Source organism: Orcinus orca, chromosome 15 (assembly GCF_937001465.1).
Source record: "Orcinus orca chromosome 15, mOrcOrc1.1, whole genome shotgun sequence".
Lineage (NCBI taxonomy): Eukaryota > Metazoa > Chordata > Mammalia > Artiodactyla > Delphinidae > Orcinus > Orcinus orca.
This window is the reverse complement of record NC_064573.1, coordinates 53886200-53907695: the sequence shown is the minus strand read 5'-3', so window position 1 is coordinate 53907695 and position 21496 is coordinate 53886200. Positions and strand designations below refer to the sequence as shown.

The window sequence follows — 21496 nt, the reverse complement described above, 5'->3', positions numbered from 1 at the left end:
TTGATTTGTCAGCTGTCAACTAATCTTGAATTGCATGTTGGATATTATGATACTTAAGTTACGAGGGCACTGGATTCTGTTATTTTTCTGTGATGAATGCTATTTCATTTGACTTATCAGGCAATTATATTGATTAGACTTAAACTGTAAGCTCTGCTTTTCAGATAGCAGCTCTGATCTGAGTTTAGATCTGTTGTTAGCTGGTGGCTTTGAGTTCACTCTGGACGTTTATTATTCTGGGGTCACTCACAGATTTAGGTAGATCAAATTTGGTGACCACAGTCTGGCTCTTTCCCTTTGGGGGTTACTCTTTCTCGAATGCCCTTGTTTTCCTGGATTTATTCTTCTGGAACCCCAGTCAAGAATGACAGTATTTTTCCACCAATGCTCTCATTAGCCCACATGCCTGGAAAAAAAAGTTGTGAATGCACAACATGGAACTTCTCTCCTTTATTTATGTACTCCTTACCAGAATTGTCCGCGATACATTTAACTCTGCTGTGTGATGAGGAAGCTATCTTTTTATAATGACCAGGACTTAATAGCTGTTATTTGAAAGGTCTTTCCAGTAGGATCTTAACCATAATCAGAAGTGAAACTTCTAGATATTTTAATATAACCTGTTTTGTTACCAGTATGTTAAAATTATTCTGTACTTTCTATTTTGATTTTCTATTTTGCTCAAGATTTTTTAATAATTACATTTACCCTTTTAAGTAATTAAATTAGTCCTTCCTTTATCTTCCTACTTCCTTTTGATAACATCTAGTTTATTGTTCTGTTGTCAGAGAATACATTATGTACTATTCTACTTTTTGGAGCTTGTCCATGTGTTTGTGATATCAGATCAATTTCTTAAATTTTCACAATAATTGAAAAGAAGTTAATTTTTCTTATTAGTATACATAGGTTGATATATATCATTGGTATACCTAGGTTGATATATATTATTTATTATGTTTGTCTCAAAATCCTTATATTTTGGTTACTCAATCTCTTCTGACAGATGTAACTGAATATTTTCATTTTACATAATATTTCTGTAGATTTCTATTATATTTTCTCATTGTTTCTATTTAAATATTCTCATTGATACATCATCTGTCATGTACATTTATGACAGATATCAAATATATTATTATTTTTAATATAACATTTGGAAATTGCCTGAAGTCCACTTTGGGTGCCTGGAAACTGCTGGGTGGCAGTGCTGTTTAAGAAGGGCTACCTGAGCCTGGTCCAGAATCCATGGGAGCCTGTAGTTCTGGTTTCTCCCTTGTGGCTCTTTCTTTCTCTCTTACCTTCTATCCCAGGCATGGGGTCCACTAGATACCCTGAGCAGCTCTTAGCTCTGCATTTATGGCATTATTTTGGTCTTCCCATTTCCAGAAGGGCTCCCAGGCAAATGTGTCTCTCCCACTAGGCAGGACAATATTTATTTCCTGGGGCATATGAGACTGGGCCACCAGAATGGTTCTGGCTTCTAGATTTGGGGTGACTCAAATTATGCATGTAGACAAGGGTACCAAGAAAGATGTTTGCCAGGTGCCCCAGGCACCCTAGGGGGCATCCAGCTCTTAAGCCCCTTGATTAACTGTCAATTGTATTGTCTTGAACATGAAGAGCATAAAAAATAGAAGGGAAAGAGAAAGGCAGTCTTTGACAATAAAACTTGCAATACAAAACTACTTTTGTTCTTAAGAATTTAGCAATAAATTAAGTTCTTATTCTCTTAAGCTGAACAAGAAACTAGCATTTTTTTTTTCCTGCAGGTAATGGAATGATGATTCATATATAGCAAGTCATCAGGCCAAAGCGCATGTCCTCCTAAATGGAAATCAATTCTGATAACAAAGTCATGTCAGTTTATCCAGAAAGATCCCCATAGAAGGTATCAATCACAACATCTCATCTTTATAGAAAACTTTAATATTTCTTTGAGTTTATATTCTTCATATATAACCTTGTTTATGCGATTTTGCCCAATAGAGGTTTCCAAATGGATAAATTGTGAAGGATGAAACACATTATCAGAATGCACTGTACCTTTTCCCTGTGATAAATATATATATATATATATATATATATATATATATATATATATATATATATATCCCTTAAGAGGTGATACACTCAAATCTTGGGGAATCAAAAGGAACTTCTGGATGCATTTATCATAAATATCTGAGATTTCAAAAATTATCACAAATAGTCACAAAAAGGGAAAATCTAGGATATCTAAAGCAGCTCTGCAGGAAGGATCAGACAAGATTCACTGCTCAGGAGAGGCAGGAATGGGTCTTGGTAGAAAGCGTTTCCTGACGGTTTTGCCAAAAGTCGAAGCTCGTTTTGCTCTTCAGGACCTTGGATCATGCCCACTGCTCTTAACTGAAAACAAAGCACAGAACTCTTCAAGTCTTCTTATTTGGTGGGATATTCTTTTTTAATCTTTAAAAAAAAAATTTTATTGGAGTATAGTTGATTTACAATGTTGTGTTAGTTTCAGGTGTACAGCAGAGTCAATCAGTTATACATATAGCCACTTTCTTTTTTTAGATTCTTTTCCCTCATAGGCCATTACAAAGTATTGAGTAGAGTCCCCTGTGTTATACAGTAAGTCCTTATTAGTTATCTCTTTTATACATAGTAGTTGTATATGTCAATCCCGACTGGTGGGATATTCTTAAATTCATCTGAACCAAATTGGAATCTCAGAAAGAGAGAAAGCAATAACCAGAAAAACATTATTGAAAGCATAATTTCATTTTTGTGTGGAAACTGCAAAAACCACCAGCATGCTTTTGCCAGCAATACCTCTCATAATTTTCCTTAATGTACTTAACTATCATGAAAGAATATGTAAACGACAGTTCTCATTTTACATTTTAGTTTCTACCTTAGACCATCATGTCAATTGCCATAATCCCCAAATAGCTGCTTCATAAGATAAATTAAAAATTTTAAAGATGAGTCTTCTGTGCCAAAAGTTTTATCATCTTCCAATCCCCCCTAAGTCATGAACAGTTAACCCTCTGAACGTATAAAAGCAAGGTTCTCCATACCCCTCTCTCCCTTCACCCTCTGTCTGTTGACATTGTCTGATAACCTCTTTTGTGCTAGGGATTAACCACATAGCCCAATGGGGCTCCAGTGGTGGAAAAAGGAATACTTTTTTCCTCATTGACTCCTTTATCTTCCCTCAGGGGGACATTCAGTTGTCAAGGTCTCTACTTTTCCTTTGTTTTCATCCCTCATAATTTAGCTAGTTCTCCCTCAGGCAATCATCTTCTCACACAACAGCATCCTCTTGGACCCGTTCCTCGTTTCCATCCCCCTCAAACTTCACTCAGGAGAACAAGCACAGAGTTTCTGATGCCCTCCTGCCTGTCCAGAATCTGCTGAGCCTGCTCTTGAGACAGAGAGCCCCCTGGAGACCATAGGTGCCCTCTAGGCCAGTACTGTCCAGAAGAACATTCTGTGATGAAGGATGTGTTCTTTAATATGTATGTGGCCATTGAGCACTTCAAGTAGGTTCATGTGATGGAATAAATGAATTTTTAATTTTATTCCATTTTTAATTTAAGAAATAACTAAAGGAAAATTTAATTTTTATTAAAGTTAAAATTTAAATTAAATTAAATAGCCACATGTGGCCTCCCTGCTATCGTATTGGACAATGCGGCTTAGACTGTGGTCTAAATCCTGAGGGGCAGAAGGAGCTTGTTGTCAGGACTACTCCACAGTCTCATTCTTTACACTGATGATCCCAGGACTGTAGGAAAGTTAGGGCATCTCCCAGGACAATGCCTTTCCTTTGCGCCTCTGAATCTCATCCACCAAATATTAGCATGCCTGCCACTCAACTGCAAAATTGAGTCAATTCTCTTTGGAGATTTATGCTTCTTTATGTAAATCTTTATCTCTTCTAAACTATTTTAGTCAACTTAGTATTAAGGAAACTTTCAGACACTTTGATCTTCAGTTTATCTTAATAGCTTTTTCTTCCCCCTATTGAAATGTCTATTTGTCACAGCTACCTTCCCCTCTGTTGAAGGGCTTTCTAATTCTCTTGACTTTTTTCTGTGTTTTCTGAGGTCTAGATACAACTGGAAGTAACATCAGCAGCATTTGGGAGACCAGGTAGCCACAGGTGTGGACATGTGACCTTGCCAGCTAGTATATGCTCTTCTCTCGTGTTTCCAGCTTAAGCTACCCACAGCTGAAGGTGAGACCATTCCGAAAGGGTAAGGTTACTGATTTTTATTGACATTAAAAAATCCAAGTATGCATCTCTTATTCTTAAAGGTAACCAGATATACTGGCAAATGTATATCTGTAGTTCAGACTACAATTAGAGAATCTACATTCTTCTCAAACACGCATTAATCACTTGCCAAAAATGATAATATATTAAGCCATAGGACAAGTTGCAACATATTTCAGTAAATCAAATATTATACCAACCACGTTATCTCAGTACAGTGTTACTAAGTTAGAGATCAACAAGGCAAAGACAACAAAAGAGTCCATATGTTTGGAAATTTATAAATAGGCATCTCAATAACAGATCAAAGAAGAAATCATACTGGGAATTTTTTTTTTTGCTAGCTCCAAATCCATTTTAGTTTCTGTCACATTTCCTCAAGTCTAAAGGCTTGCTTTTAAGCTTGGGAGGGCATTTCTAGCATGGCCTCAGTGTTGCAAGCACAGCATACATTTAAATATCCTCATGATGATTTCTAGAGCTTTCTTCCTGTGCAGCTGCCTAGGTGCTTCAGCCACCGGAACAGCCACTGACCTCTCTTTCCTCAGTTCAGGACGACAGCTCCCTCTGCTTGGTCTTCTGTGCTTGAGCTCCCGCTGGAAAATGCCTCCAGGCAGAAAGCTATTCCTGGCTCAGCCGATTTCTTTCTCTTCTTTTAGGGGACACAGTCCTGTGTTACCTGTGGTAAAGTGTCTGAAAATAGTTGGTTTATATATTTGTATTATTATGTTATAGATTTATTTTTATATAAAAATTATGTATTTTATCCTGTTTTCTAGCAGTTTGTGTATCCAGTTACATCACTGCTGAGGCCTTTCCACCTCTGCATGCTGCTCAGGGTCTAGGGCACCTTTCCTCTCACTCCCATCTTGTCCTCCTGTCGTCTTCTCTCCTCCCATCCTGGGCAAGCTAATTAGCCTCCTCAATGTGCTCAGTCTTTTACAAAAGGAAGAAAAAGCACCAAATTATTTCAAACTGTCCCTGCTATCTGTCCAAAAAGTTGCTGAGTAAAGGTCTTTCAAAATTGCCTGTGTGTGTGTGTGTGTGTGTGTGTGTGTGTGTGTGTGTGTGTGTGTGTCTATTGGCAGAGGGCCATATAAAGGGAGAAGAATCTAAATTGAGATTTTGATAAAGTATTCTGGCTAAAAACTCTGTTAACTGCATTAGTAATTTAATCTCAGCACAGAACATTTTTGACTATTATGCGCCTGTCATAATTAATTTTATGTGTCAACTTGACTGTGCCAGAGGATGCCCAGGTATTTGTTTAAACATTATTCTGGGTGTGTCTGTGAGGGGCTTTTCTGAATTAGATTAACATTTGAATCAGTAGACAATAAAGCAAATTGCCCTCCTCAGTGTTGGGCACCACAAACAATTCATTGAAGGCCTTGATAGAACAGAAAGGCTGAGTCAGGGTGAATTTATTCTCTCTCTGCTTGACTGTCTTCCTGCAGGACATCAGGCATCTCCTGCCTTTGCATTCGGACTTGGAACCATACAATCAGCTCTCCTGGGTCTCCAGCGTGTTAACTGCAGGTCTTGGGACTCTCAGCCTCCAAAATCATGTGAGCTACTTCCTTATAAGAAATCTCTAAAACTTCCTATTCCTATAGGTTCTGTTTCTCTGGAGAATTCAGACTGATAGTGTGTCTTATTAAGTGATTTCAATTCCATAAAGTCTTTTGAATTTACTGTATTCTTAATACTTTGCACAATCTTTTGGGGACTGCTCTGATTCCTTTACTTCACAGTAGATCAGCTGTTGGGTATTTGGGGGAAAGGAGAAGAAGGCAGTTATAAAGGGAGGAGAGCAAGCCTTATAGGCTGTCATGTAGATGAGGACCAAGTTCTATCAGAATTGGGAATAGGACATATCACTTTTTCCACCAGTATAATCCATCACTTCAGATGAAGAATACATTTCACCAATACCCAAAATCATAGTCAATGGAGAGAAAAGGTACATGGTTGGAATTCATACTTCATTCTAGCTACTCAAGAATTTTTGATAAATCACATTTTCCTGACACGTGAGGTTTTAATACATTCTGTAAATGCACGAGATAACATTTTGTGATCTTCGTTCATAAATGTGTTAGCTTTCTGAGACATCTCTTTAATTTCCTGAGATGTTACCTGTCTTCACCTCTGTTTATTGAAATCATCTGAGGCTGATCTTAAGTTGCACTTCCTCTTTGTAGCCAACTTGACTTTGAACTTCTATTTCCATTATAATGGTTGCTTTCCTGAGAATCAATTTTCCCTATAGGCATTTCATATGAGTATTTCTGTCGGTATATTGAGAGAGTGTGAGACTGGAATGCAGTAGGGAGAAAAGAAAGGAAATTAGGAAAGAGAATACTTCTTGATATATAGGAGGATTGGGGGAAGAACACACTGGGCTTGTATTATGGGTTGAATGGTGTCCCCCAAAGTTCATTTGCTGAAGTCCTAACCCCTAGCACTCCAGAATGTGACCTTATTTGGAAATAGGGTCATTGCAGATGTCATTAGTAAAGATGAGGTCAGACTGGAGTAGGGTGGATCCTCAATCCAATATGACTAGGGGGAAATTTGGACACAGATACGCACACAGAGAGAACATCGTGTGAACATGAAGGCAGAAATCAGGATGAGGCATCTAAAAGCCAAGGAACATCAAAGATTGACAGCAAACCATCAGAAGCTAGGAGAGAGGCATTCTCCCTCACAGACCTCCGAAGGAGCCCACTCTGCTGGCACCTTGATCTCAGACTTCTAGTCTCTGAAATTGTGAAACAATGCATTTCTGTTGTTTAAGCCACCAGTTTTTGGTACTTTGTTAGGACAGCCTCAGGAGACCAATATAATTAGAATTCAGAAAACCTTGATTTTTGTCTCAGCATTTCTACTAATTCTGTGATTTGGATAATGTGGATCATCGTCTCTGTGTTTTTTAAGTTTCCTCAACGAAAAAATGAATGTGTTGAATCAACATTTCTGTATTTTTTTAATATAGATACCTTTTTACACTCTTAAAAAGTATTGAAAACCCACAAAAGTTTTTATGTGGTTTTACATATTTCTATATTTGCTATATTAAAAATTAAACTAGGAAATTAAAAAAATATATTTATTTATGAATTTATTTTAAAATAAGAAACTACACTTAGTACAAGTTAAAATGAATAATATATTTACACTATATTTTTATGAGAACTATATTTTACTAAACAAATAAACTTAGAAGAGTGATATTGTTTTACATTTTTGCAAATCTCTACAATGTCTACCTTATAATACAGCTGGGTTCTTATATCTGCTTCAGCATTCAGTCATTTGCAATATGTTGTTTCAGTTAATTATACAGAGAAAATCCAGACTCACCCACACTTATAGTTGGAAAAATGAGGAGTATTTTAATGGTTTCTTTGAAAGGGTGTGAATATTCCTGGATTTTACACCAAAACTCATCTTCTCTTTTTTTTTTCTTAAAGAAAAGGTGTACTATGGAATCTGATATCTTATCAATGAAATTTTTGTTCTCTGTTACATTAAAATCCCCTGAGTTATTTTATATATTGAATGGCTCTCCTACCTGTGTGAGATTTTGTGTCAAAATGTTTTGGTCATTTGGAAAATATTGGCTTACTAAGTTATGCAGATGTTCTACAAGCTGACATATTTCACTATGTAATATCAAAAAAATCATATTTGTAAATAGGATTTTAAGCTAATGGTGTCCCAGAATACCAAAGATTTCTAAATCATTCTGAAGAACAGTCGGCTTCCAGCAGCAGTGACATTCAAGGATGGAAAGAGAGGGGCATGATTCCTTTGTGGAGAAAAGTTTGAAAACTGGACACAGAATCACTACTAACATTTTGGGGCCCAGCAGGTAAGAGTACAGAGGCCCAGGCTTCTGATATTTAAATATTTTAAAAATCATCAATCATGTTAGCAAACTGTATAGATCTGTTCTCCTAAGTTGATAAATATACCTTCCCTATTAATTCATAAAAATATTTGTGAAAATCCATGGTTTGAATATAATTGAAAATCAGGAAATTATAAAAAATTACTGAGTCTATTTACTCTTGCCCATGTCTAAAGTTTCTACAGAAAGGTGATTTAGGATGAGTAGTAAAAGTATACATAATTCATTAATTATTATACACTTATTTCCTGAAGTGTTTTTCCTTGACTATATTTCAGCAAAATGTGAAGAAACTGATCTGCTACGATAGTAGCAACTGGAATTGTTAATAAGATTTTTAAAACAATTTTTAGATTTGGAAATAAACCATTATTTTACATAGTTCAAAACATTGTAACAGGGTCAAACATGACATATCCTAACAAAAGAAATTACTACAAATTATTTTAATTTTAGTGCATAAATTTCTATTACTTACGTTGTGAGTTTTACTATTTTTAAAGCAATATATAGATCCACAAAGCATTCTTTAAGTTTTTATTCTTTAAAAAATTACAATGCTGAGATAATAAAAATAAAACAAAAAATAGCATCTTGTAGCTTCACTTGTTCAAATCTTTTAGTTAAGTTTAAATCTTTTTTAAAAATTGAAACTATATTTGTCTATATAGGTGGAAAATAATATTCATTGATTCCAAGTAATTTGCACATAAGTCTTTTACTTTATAGTTGTGAAAATTATTTTGTTTTATTTTTCTAATTTATTTAAATTTGGGATGGCACTTTTTTTTTTTTTTTAAAGAAGATGTTGTGGGTAGGAGTTAATTAATTTATTTATTTTTGCTGTGTTGCGTCTTCATTTCTGTGTGAGGGCTTTCTGCAGTTGTGGCAAGCAGGGGCCACTCTTCATCGCGGTGTGCGGGCCTCTCACTATCGTGGCCTCTCTTGTGGAGCACAGGCACCAGACACGCAGGCTCAGTAGTTGTGGCTCACAGGCCAAGTTGCTCTGCGGCATGTGGGATCTTCCCGGACCAGGGCTCGAACCCGTGTCCCCTGCATTAGCAGGCGGATTCTCAACCACTGCGCCACCAGGGAAGCCCAGGGATGGCACTTTTGTTGCACAGTTATGTAGTCTCTTCCAGTTAGGAAATTTTTGTGTCAAAAACTTTTAACTAGTATTTAAAAAATCATATTAAAAGTTAGAGTAAAATTTGAATCTGCTTAGCTTTTTTTGGTATGTTTTATAAACATATTAACAGCAAGAAATATTTTATAAAAATAACTCTGGATAACACACAATCATTTAATTTTTTCCAAACTCCACAACTTTTCTTTTTTTGAGGATCTTCTATTATTTTGTAAAACTATTCTAATATATCTCACACCTTGTCTAAAATCTAATTGGTTTAATAGCACTTGGTTAAGAATGATTATAAGGTCAATTTGACATGTGTTTTGTCAAGATGTTCTTATTTTTCTAAATTGCATTGGCTATTCTTTAACCTTTTAATTAAAATAAATTTTTGAATCAGAATGTAAATTTCCAACAACAAAATAAAAAGCCTTTAGGAGTATTGATTTTGACTGTGTTAAATCTACAGAAAAACTTGGGAAGAATGAATATCTTTATAATCTATGAATAAGGTATATTTATCCATTAATCTAGGTCTTCTTTACTATCTTAGTAACTTTATGAAGTTTTTTCTGTAAAGGTAATTCTCATCTTTTGTTAGATTTATTTCAAGGTATTTGACTTTTTGGATTCAACTGTAAATGGTATAATTTTAGTATTTATTTTTCTATTTATTTGTAGCTGGTAAATAAGAGTTTGATTTATTTTTGCATACGGAACTAATATCCAAGCATCCTTCCTAAACTCACCCCTTAATTCAGACAGTTTGAATGGAAGTCATGGTGGCAGATGAATGGAAGTCATGGTGGCAGACATCCTTATGGTCTTACTGATCACAGTGGAATGGTTTCAAAATTTCAATAGGTATGTTTTCCATAGTTTTTTTGGAAGATACTTACTGTCAGATTAGGGCTGTGCTCTTCTATTTTTAGTTTAGTAAAAGATTTTAAAAGATTATTAATGAATGTTGAATTTGTCACGTTTTCTATAAGCATATTGACATTATCATAAGATATTGATATTTTATTTTGTTAATGGCATAAATCACAGTGATTTTTGAATATTACCAGAAGTTTTCAGCCCTGGCCAAGGAAACAAACAAAAACCAAAACCAAACTCGATCATTATATATGATCATTTTTATATTTAACTATATTCCATTTGCTAGTGTTTCATTTAGAGAATTCTGAGTCCATGTTAAGAGTTTGGCATGTGTTTTCCCTTTCTTGTAGTGTCTTTGTCAGACTTTGGCATCTAGGTAATACTGGCTTCATAACGTGAGGTGGAAGGTATGTTCTCTTTTTATACAGTGCAGGAGATCTTGTGTTACATTGTGTTTTTTCTTACTTAAATATTTGGGAGAATTTACCAGTTTCTGGGCCTGGGGTTTTCTTTTTTTTTTAACATCTTTATTGGAGTATAACTGCTTTACAATGGTGTGTTAGTTTCTGCTTCACAACAAAATGAATCAGTTATATATATACATATGTTCCCATTTCTCTTCCCGCTTGCGTCTCCCTCCCTCCCACCCTCCCTATCGCACCCCTCCAGGTGGTCACAAAGCACCGAGCTGATCTCCCTGTGCTATGCGGCTGCTTCCCAGTAGCTATCTACCTTACGTTTGGTAGTGTATATATGTCCATGCCTCTCTCTCGCTTTGTCACAGTTAACCCTTCCCCCTTCCCATATCCTCAAGTCCATTCTCTAGTAAGTGTGTGTCTTTATTCCTGTTTTACCCCTAGGTTCTTCATGACATTTTTTTCCTTAAATTTCATATATATGTGTTAGCATACAGTATTTGTCTCTCTCTTTCTGACTTACTTCACTCTGTGTGACAGACTCTAGGTCTATCCACCTCATTACAAATAGCTCAATTTCGTTTCTTTTTATGCCTGAGTAATATTCCATTGTATGTATGTGCCACAACTTCTTTATCCATTCATCCGATGATGGAAACTTAGGTTGTTTCCATCTCCGGGCTATTGTAAATAGAGCTGCAATGAACAGTTTGGTACATGACTCTTTCTGAATTATGGTTTTCTCAGGGTATATGCCCAGTAGTGGGATTGCTGGGTCATATGGTAGTTCTATTTTTTGTTTTTTAAGGAACCTCCATACTGTTCTCCACAGTGGCTGTATCAATTTACATTCCCACCAGCAGTGTAAGAGGGTTCCCTTTTCTCCACACCCTCTCCAGCATTTATTGTTTCTAGATTTTTTGATGATGGCCATTCTGACTGGTGTGAGATGATATCTCATTGTACTTTTAATTTGCATTTCTCTAATGATTAATGATGTTGAGCATTCTTTCATGTGTTTGTTGGCGGTCTGTATATCTTCTTTGGAGAAATGTCTATTTAGGTCTTCTGCCCATTTTTGGATTGGGTTGTTTGTTTTTTTGTTATTAAGCTGCATGAGCTGCTTATAAATTTTGGAGATTAATCCTTTGTCAGTTGCTTCATTTGCAAATATTTTCTCCCATTCTGAGGGTTGTCTTTTGGTCTTGTTTATGGTTTCCTTTGCTGTGCAAAAGCTTTGAAGTTTCATTAGGTCCCATTTGTTTATTTTTGTTTTTATTTCCATTTCTCTAGGAGGTGGGTCAAAAAGGACCTTGCTGTGATTTATGTCATAGAGTGTCCTATGTTTTCCTCTAAGAGTTTGATAGTTTCTGGCCTTACATTTAGGTCTTTAATCCATTTTGAGCTTATTTTTGTGTATGGTGTTAGGGAGTGATCTAATCTCATACTTTTACATGTAGCTGTCCAGTTTTCCCAGCACCACTTATTGAAGAGGCTGTCCTTTCTCAACTATACATTCCTGCCTCCTTTATCAAAGATAAGGTGACCATATGGGCGTGGGTTTATCTCTGGGCTTTCTATCCTTTTCCACTGATCTATATTTCTGTTTCTGTGCCAGTACCATACTGTCTTGATTACTGTAGCTTTGTAGTATAGTCTGAAGTTAGGAAGCCTGATTCCTCCAGCTCCGTTTTTCGTTCTCAAGATTGCTTTGGCTATTCGGGGTCTTTTGTGTTTCCATACAAATTGTGAAATTTTTTGTTCTAGTTCTGTGAAAAATGCCAGTGGCAGTTTGATAGGGATTGCATTGAATCTGTAGATTGCTTTGAGTAGTAGATTCATTTTCACAATGTTGATTCTTCCAATCCAAGAACATGGTATATCTCTCCATCTATTTGTATCATCTTTAATTTCTTTCATCAGTGTCTTATAATTTTCTGCATACAGGTCTTTTGTCTCCTTAGGTAGGTTTATTCCTAGATATTTCATTCTTTTTGTTGCAATGGTAAATGGGAGTGTTTTCTCGATTTCACTTTCAGATTTTCCATCCTTAGTGTATAGGAATGCCAGAGATTTCTGTGCATTAATTTTGTATCCTGCTACTTTACCAAATTCATTGATTAGCTCTAGTAGTTTTCTGGTAGCATCTTTAGGATTCTCTATGTATAGTATCATGTCATCTGCAAACAGTGACAGCTTTACTTCTTCTTTTCCGATTTGGATTCCTTTTATTTCCTTTTCTTCTCTGATTGCTATGGCTAAAACTTCCAAAACTGTGTTGAATAAGAGTGGTGAGAGTGGGCAACCTTGTCTTGTTCCTGATCTTAGTGGAAATGCTTTCAGTTTTTCACCATTGAGGACAATGTTGGCTGTGGGTTTGTAATATATGGCCTTTATTATGTTGAGGAAAGTTCCCTCTATGCCTGCTTTCTGCAGAGTTTTTATCATAAATGGGTGTTGAATTTTGTCAAAAGCTTTCTCTGCATCTATTGAGATGATCATATGGGTTTTCTCCTTCAATTTGTTAATATGGTGTATCCTGTTGATTGATTTGTGTATATTGAAGAATCCGTGCATTCCTGGAATTTATTCCTGGAATTTATTCCTGGAATAAACCCCACTTGATCATGGCGTACGATCCGTCTAATGTGCTGTTGGATTCTGTTTGCTTGTATTTTTTTTTTAGGGGGTTATGGTTGTATTTATTATCTTGATTCAGTGAGGGTATCAAATCGTACACTTCCAGCTTATGCAGATTATTGTGCCAATTATACTTTTTTTTTTGCGGTACGCGGGCCTCTCCCGTTGCGGAGCACAGTCTCCGGATGCGCAGGCTCAGTGGCCATGGCTCACGGGCACGCCCAGCCGCTCCACGGCATGTGGAATCCTCCCAGACCGGGGCACGAACCTGTGTCGCCTGCATCGGCAGGCGGACTCTCAACCACTGCGCCACCAGGGAAGCCCCTGTTTGCTTGTATTTTGTTGAGGATTTTTGCATCTATGTTCATCAGTGATATTGGCCTGTAGTTTTCTTTCTTTGTGACATCCTTGTCTGGTTTTGGTATCAGGGTGATGGTGGCCTCGTAGAATGAGTTGGGGAGTGTTCCTCCCTCTGCTATATTTTGGAAGAGTTTGAGAAGGACAGGTGTTAGCTCTTCTCTAAATGTTTGATAGAATTTGCCTGTGAAGCCATCTGGTCCTGGGCTTTTGTTTGTTGGAAGATTTTTAATCACAGTTTCAATTTCAGTGCTTGTGATTGGTCTGTTCATATTTTCTATTTCTTCCTGATTCAGTCTTGGCAGGTTGTGCATTTCTAAGAATTTGTCCATTTCTTCCAGGTTGTCCATTTTATTGGCATAGAGTTGCTTGTAGTAATCTCTCATGATCTTTTTTATTTCTGCAGTGTCAGTTGTTACTTCTCCTTTTTCATTTCTAATTCTATTGACTTGAGTCTTCTCCCTTTTTTTCTTAATGAGTCTGGCTAATGGTTTTTCAATTTTGTTTATCTTCTCAAAGAATCAGCTTTTAGTCTTTTTGATCTTTGCTATCGTTTCCCTCATTTCTTTTTCATTTATTTCTGATCTGATTTTTATGATTTCTTTCCTTCTGCTAACTTTGGGGGTTTTTTTGTTGTTCTTTCTCTAATTGCTTGAGGTGCAAGGTTACGTTGTTTATTCGAGATGTTTCCTGTTTCTTAAGTGGGCTTGTATTGCTATAAACTTCCCTCTTAGAACTGCTTTTGCTGCATCCCGTAGATTTTGGGTCATCGTGTCTCCATTATCATTTGTTTCTAGGTATTTTTTGATTTCCTCTTTGATTTCTTCAGTGATTACTTCGTTATTAAGTAGTGTATTGTTTAGCCTCCATGTGTTTGTATTTTTTACAGATCTTTTCCTGTGATTGATATCTAGTCTCATAGCATTGTGGTCAGAAAAGATACTTGATACGATCTCAATTTTCTTAAATTTACCAAGGCTTGATTTGTGACCCAAGATATGATCTATCCTGGAGAATGTTCCGTGAGCACTAGAGAAAAATGTGTATTCTGTTGTTTTTTGATGGAATGTCCTATAAATATCAATTAAGTCCATCTTGTTTAATGTATCATTTAAAACTTGCGTTTCCTTATTTATTTTCATTTTGGATGATCTGTCCATTGGTGAAAGTGGGGTGTTCAAGTCCCCTAGTATGAATGTGTTACTGTCGATTTCCCCTTTTATGGTTGTTAGTATTTGCCTTATGTATTGAGGTGCTCCTATGTTGGGTGCACAAATATTTACAATTGTTATATCTTCTTCTTGGATCGATCCCTTGATCATTATGTAGTGTCCTTCTTTGTCTCTTTTAATAGTCCTTATTTTAAAGTCTATTTTGTGTGACATATGAGAATTTCTACTCCAGCTTTCTTATGGTTTCCATTGCATGAATTATGTTTTTCCATCCCCTTACTTTCAGTCTGTATGTGTCTCTAGGTCTGAAGTGGGTCTCTTGTAGACAGCAAATATACGCGTCTTCTTTTTGTATCCATTCAGCCAATCTGTGTCTTTTGGTGGGAGCATTTAGTCCATTTACATTTAAGGTAATTATCGATATGTATGTTCCTATTCCCATTTTCTTAATTGTTTTGGGTTCCTTATTGTAGGTCTTTTCCTTCTCTTGTGTTTCTTGCCTAGAGAAGTTTCTTTAGCAGTTGTTGTAGAGCTGGTTTGGTGGTGCTGAACTCTCTCAGCTTTTGCTTGTCTGTAAAGGTTTTAATTTCTCCATCAAATCTGAATGAGATCCTTGCTGGGTAGAGTAATCTTGGTTGCAGAATTTTCTCCTTCATCGCTTTTAATATGTCCTGCCAGTCCCTTCTGGCTTGCAGAGTTTCTGCTGAAAGATCAGCTGTTAACCTTATGGGGATTCCCTTGTGTTATTTGTTGTTTTTCCCTTGCTGCTTTTAATATGTTTTCTTTGTATTTAATTTTTGACAGTTTGATTAATATGTGTCTTGGCATATTTCTCCTTGGATTTATCCTGTATGGGACTCTCTGTGCTTCCTGGACTTAACTATTTCCTTTCCCATATTAGGGAAGTTCTTAACTATAATCTCTTCAAATATTTTCTCAGTCCCTTTCTTTTTCTCTTCTTCTTCTGGAACCCCTATAATACGAATGTTGGTGCGTTTAATGTTGTCCCAGAGGTCTCTGAGACTGTCCTCAGTCCTTTAAGTTCTTTTTTCTTTATTCTGTTCTGCAGTAGTTATTTCCACTATTTTATCTTCCAGGTCACTTATCCGTTCTTCTGCCTCAGTTATTCTGCTATTGATCCCATCTAGAGTCTTTTTCATTTCATTTATTGTGTTGTTCATCATTGTTTGTTTCATCTTTAGTTCTTCTAGGTCCTTGTTAAATGTTTCTTGCATTTTGTCCATTCTATTTTCAAGATTTTGGATCATCTTTACTATCATTATTCTGAATTCTTTTTCAGGTCGACTGCCTGTTTCCTCTTCATTTGTTAGGTCTGGTGGGTTTTTATCTTGCTCCTTCATCTGCTGTGTGTTTTTCTGTCTTCTCATTTTGCTTATCTTACTGTGTTTGGGGTCTCCTTTTTGCAGGCTGCAGGTTCATAGTTCGTTGTTTCTGGTGTCTGTCCCCAGTGGCTAAGGTTGGTTCAGTGGGTTGTGTAGGCTTCCTGGTGGAGGGGACTAGTGCCTGTGTTGTGGTGGATGAGGCTGGATCTTGTCTCTCTAGTGGGCAGGTCCACGTCTGGTGGTGTGTTTTGGGGTGTCTGTCGAGTTATTATGATTTTGGGCAGCCTGCTAATGGGTGGGGTTGTGTTCCTGTCTTGCTAGTTGTTTGGCATAGGATGTCCAGCACTGTAGCTTGCTGGTCGTTGAGTGAAGCTGGGTGCTGGTGTTGAGATGGAGATCTCTGGGATATTTTCGCCGTTTGATATTATGTGCAGCTGGGAGGTCTCTCTTGTGGACCTGTGTCCTAAAGTTGGCTCTCCCACCTCAGCGGCACAGCACTAACTCCTGGCTGCAGCACCAAGAGCCTTTCATCCACACGGCTCCTTAATTTGGGATAATTCGTGTCTATTCATTTATTCCACAGCTGCAGGGTACGTCAAGTTGATTGTGGAGCTTTAATCTGCTGCTTCTGAGGCTGCTGGGAGAGATTCCCTTTCTCTTCTTTGGTCTCACAGCTCCCAGGGGCTCAGGTTTGGATTTGGCCCTGCCTGTGTGTGTGTAGGTCGCCGGAGGGCGTCTCTTTGCTCAGACAGGACGGGGTTAAAGGAGCCGCTGATTCGGAGGCTCTGGCTCACTCAGGCCGGGGGTAGGGAGGGTCACGGAGTGCAGGGCGAGCCTGCGGTGGCAGAGGCCGGCGTGACGTAGCACCAGCCTGAGGCATGCCGTGCGTTCTCCCGGGGGAGTTGTCCCTGTATCACGGGACCCTGGCAGTGGCGGGCTGCACAGGCTCCCCGGAAGGGGGATGTGGATAGTGACCTGTGCTCGCACACAGGCTTTTTGGTGGCGGCAGCAGCAGCCTTAGCATCTCATGTCTGTCTCTGAGGTCCGCGCTTTTAGCCACGGCTCGCGCCCATCTCTGGAGCTCCTTTAAGCATCGTTTTTAATCCCCTCTCCTCGCGCACCAAGAAATAAAGAGGGAAGAAAAAGGCTCTTGCCTCTTCGGCAGGTCCAGACTTTTCCCCGGACTCCCTCCTGGCCAGCCATGGCGCACTAACCCCCTTCAGGCTGTGTTCACGCTGCCAACCCCAGTCCTCTCCCGGCGCCCCAATGGTAGCCCGAGCCTCAGCTCCCAGCCCCGCCCGCCCCGGCGGCTGAGCAGACAAGCCTCTCAGGCTGGTGAGTGCTGGTCGGCACGGATCCTCTGTGCGGGAATCTCTCCACTTTGCCCTCCGCACCCCTGTTGCTGTGCTCTCCTCCGCGGCTCCGTAGCTCCCCCCCACCCTCCGCCACCCGCAGTCTCCGCCCACGAAGGGGCTTCCTAGTGTGTGGACGCTTTTCCTCCTTCACACCTCACTCCCACTGGTGCAGGTCCCGTCCCTATCCTTTTGTCTCTGTGTATTCTTTTTTCTTTTGCCCTACCCAGGTACGTGGGGGGTTTCTTGCCTTTTGGGAGGTCTGAGGTATTCTGCCAGCGTTCAGTAGGTGTTCTGTAGGAGTTGTTCCACGTGTAGATGTATTTCTGGTGTATCTGTGGGGAGGAAGGTGATCTCCGCGTCTTACTCTTCCACCACCTTCCCGGAAGTCCCCTGAGGTTTTCTTTTTAAAGGTTGATAACAGTTTCAATATCTTTACTAGATATAATACTCTTCTATTTTTACCTAGAAGATGTAGGTAATATGAAAAAGATGGAAATATGTTTTACTATGATTTTTTTCATATTTCATCTAAATTTTAAAATTGACATAATTTTTTTTAAAATTTCATATATATATATATGTATGTAGAATTTTAGAAAATATCTGTACAATCTTTAGTGATATTCTCTTTTTAAACTTTTGGTGTTGAATATTTGTGCCTTATTTTTTCCCTTGATCAGTCTTTTGACCAGTTTATTAAGAAGCCAATTATTGGCTCTGTTGATTTATTTTTTATTGATTTCCATTTTATTGATTTATTGTATCTCTTTTATTTTCCTACTTAACTTTCTTTGGTCTTTGGCTAGAACTTTCCAATCTCTAGCTCCTTGAAATTAATCTTCAGATGGTTGATTTTCATTTTTTGTTATTTAATACAATAAATTTTTCTCTAAAGACATTAGCTGCATCCCACACATTTTTACTTGCTATATATTAATTTTCCCTAAGTTCAAACATTTGAAATTTCATTTTGATTTGTTCTCTGACCTATGGGTTATTTTGAATATATTACATAATTTCCATACATTTGTGGGTTTTCTAGTTTCCTTTATATTATTAATTTCTGGCTTAAATCCACTAACATCAGAGATATATTTTACTTCTTTGAAATTTATTGATACTTGCTTTATAGTTTCATATATGAAAAGTTCCTGCAAGTATTCCCTGTGTGCTTTATAGTAATATATATTGTGCAGCTGTTGGATTCTGTATTTTATGTATAAATTATTTAATGTTTAAATATTCTATGTCTTTCTTGATATTTTTGCCTGTTCATTGTATCAGTTACTGAGAAATCTGTGCCAAGGTTCCCTTCTGTATCTGGCAATTTATTTTTACATCTTTTAAAGTATTTGCTCTATGCAGTTTGATGCTATACATGTAGATGCACACAAACATTTATCTTCCTACTGAACAGACCTTTTTACAAATTTCCTTTATCTGTCAAGGTCACACTGGTAGTTGTTGGCAGAACTGAGACTAGAAATACAATCATTAAAAAAGAGGAAACAAAACAAACAAAAAAATAGAGAAAATAGGTCCCAAATGGAGTTACTTGTTCTAAGCCCCATGTAAGGAAACCAAGACTTAAATTCCAAACTAATTGCATTTTCAACCTCTCCCAGGAATGTTTTCTTACACCAGTTAATCTGAAATTTCCTAGTCAGCCATAGTGAGGCAATCTGCCTGATAGACTCTTTCTGTCACCCAAAGGAAAATGAGATAGTCCACTCTTTCCTCGTCGCTGCCCACTTCTGACTATGAAACTCTCATATTTTGTACAGTTCTTTGGAGCTCCTTTCTATTTTCTACATGGGATGCTCCCCTATTCATGAATCATTGACTAAAGCCAGTTAGATCCTCAGGTTTACTCAGCTGAATTTTATTTTTTAACATAATCCATAGCAATCATGAAGTATTTATTTAGCACTGTCTGTGGTAGCAGTAGGTCTGGGTCTGATACAAGCTGGTTCAAGCCTCTATCAGATAACGCCTTAGCCTTAAGGAAGACCAATACCATCATTATAGGGCATCTTTTTTTGACAGGAATTTTTCCTAATCTTCATATCACGGAGAAAAGATAGCCAAGATGAACTAATTAACAATTTAGAAGAGATGAATTAGAAAGCCTTAGTTTGAAAGGTGTGCCTTTTCTGCTTATTGAATGAACTACTTACATTTATGTTTTCTCTTACTCTGGAAAAGTCAGAGTAATAAAAAAAATAGAGCTTTGAATTAACAACCGGACAATACTGATGAGTTGTAAATATAGTTTCAAATATTAAATTGTAGATAAATTTTTACCCCAACTATAATTTTCTTTTTCCTATGGAAAGTATTGTAAATATTTAATCCTTTGATAATTGCAAATTTTTTTGTGATAAAGCGTTTAGCCACTCATTCAAATATATTGAGCACCTACCTTGGGTGAAATTATCCTATGAGCCCATTCTCTCCAGATATAAACAATCCTATTAACTTTATTTTAAGATCACAGAAAAGTTGCAGACTATATTTTACAGTTGTAAAAGATAAAAACACCCAGATATTATAAAATTGACTCGGCAGAAACTTCCTTCTTATGGAGACAAAAATACTTAATTTCTCATCCCTGATGGGAAAAAAGTAATAGGTGGTTCCCAATTACATTTAGCCTCTTAGCTACTTGCATGAACATGAGTAGAAAATGAGAAAAATAGACTCAACAAAGTTAGTTATAATGAGAACACTACTAGAAATAGAACACTTTTTGGGGGGTGATAGCAAAAATATATAGAAATATGCAAAAAAATGCCTAAAAAAAGTCTATATTTAAAAATATAGAATCTCTAAATCAGCTAATGACATAATAGCAAATATTGAGCAGAAGTAATATAAGAAAAATGGTAATTATTAATTTACAGATGACTTGAGACCACCATGACTTGGGAACAGGAGTGTAACTCCACATTCTGAAACCCATTCCAGATGACACAGCAAAACTACCAGAGAATATGCAAGGCACATTTTTAGGCATCTCAGGAGAAAACTAAAGTTAAAATGCATGATACATGTTGCTATATTCTGGTGGCCAAACATTACTAAAGAAAATGACGAGGAAGGCGGAAGATGGCAGAAGAGTGAGACGCGGAGATCAACTTCTTCCCCACAGATACACCAGAAATACATCTACACGTGGAACAACTCCTACAGAACACCTACTGAAGGCTGGCAGAAGACCTCAGACCTCCCAAAAGGCAAGAAACTCCCCACGTACCTGGGTAGGGCAAAAGAAAAAAAGAAAAAACAGAGACAAAAGAATAGGGACGGCACCTGCACCAGTGGGAGGGAGCTGTGAAGGAGGAAAAGTTTCCACACACTAGGAAGCCCCTTCGCGGGCGGAGACTGCGGGAGGCGGAGGGGGGAGCTTCGGCGCCGCGGAGGAGAGCACAGCAACGGGTGCGGAGGGCAAAGCGGGGAGATTCCCGCACAGAGGATCGGTGCCGACCCGCACTCACCAGCCCGAGAGGCTTGTCTGCTCACCCACCGGGGCGGGCGGGGCTGGGAGCTGAGGCTCGGGCTTTAGTCGGAGCGCCGGGAGAGGACTGGGGTTGGCGGCTTGAACATAGCCTGAAGGGGTTAGTGCACCACAGCGAGCCGGGAGGGAGTCCGGGGAAAAGTCTGGACCTGCCGAAGAGGCAGGAGACTTTTCCTTCCCTCTTTGTTTCCTGGGGCGTGAGGAGAGGGGTTTAAGAACGCTGCTTAAAGGAACTCCAGAGACGGGCGCGAGCCGCGGCTGAAAGCGCGGACCCCAGAGACGGGCGCGAGCCGCGGCTGAAAGCGCGGACCCCAGAGGCGGGCGGGAGATGCTAAGGCTGCTGCTGCCGCCACCAAGGGGCCTGTGTGCGAGCACAGGTCACTCTCCACACCCCTCTTCCGCGGAGCCTGTGCAGCTCGCCACTGCCAGGTTCCCGGGATCCAGGGACAACTTCCCCGGGAGAACGCACAGCGCGCCTCAGACTGGTGCAAAGTCACGC

The 21496-nt window shown here is 38.3% G+C and overlaps 1 long non-coding RNA gene across 1 annotated transcript; it reads left to right on the top strand.

The window, feature by feature from the left end:
* The first annotated feature begins 1779 nt into the window (after positions 1 to 1779).
* On the top strand, positions 1780 to 21306 carry LOC117203703 (uncharacterized). Its single transcript, XR_007471838.1, has 5 exons — positions 1780 to 1891; positions 4095 to 4225; positions 7971 to 8144; positions 10077 to 10179; positions 20632 to 21306. It is a non-coding gene; the product is annotated as an uncharacterized LOC117203703 (long non-coding RNA).
* Positions 21307 to 21496: the final 190 nt, after the last annotated feature.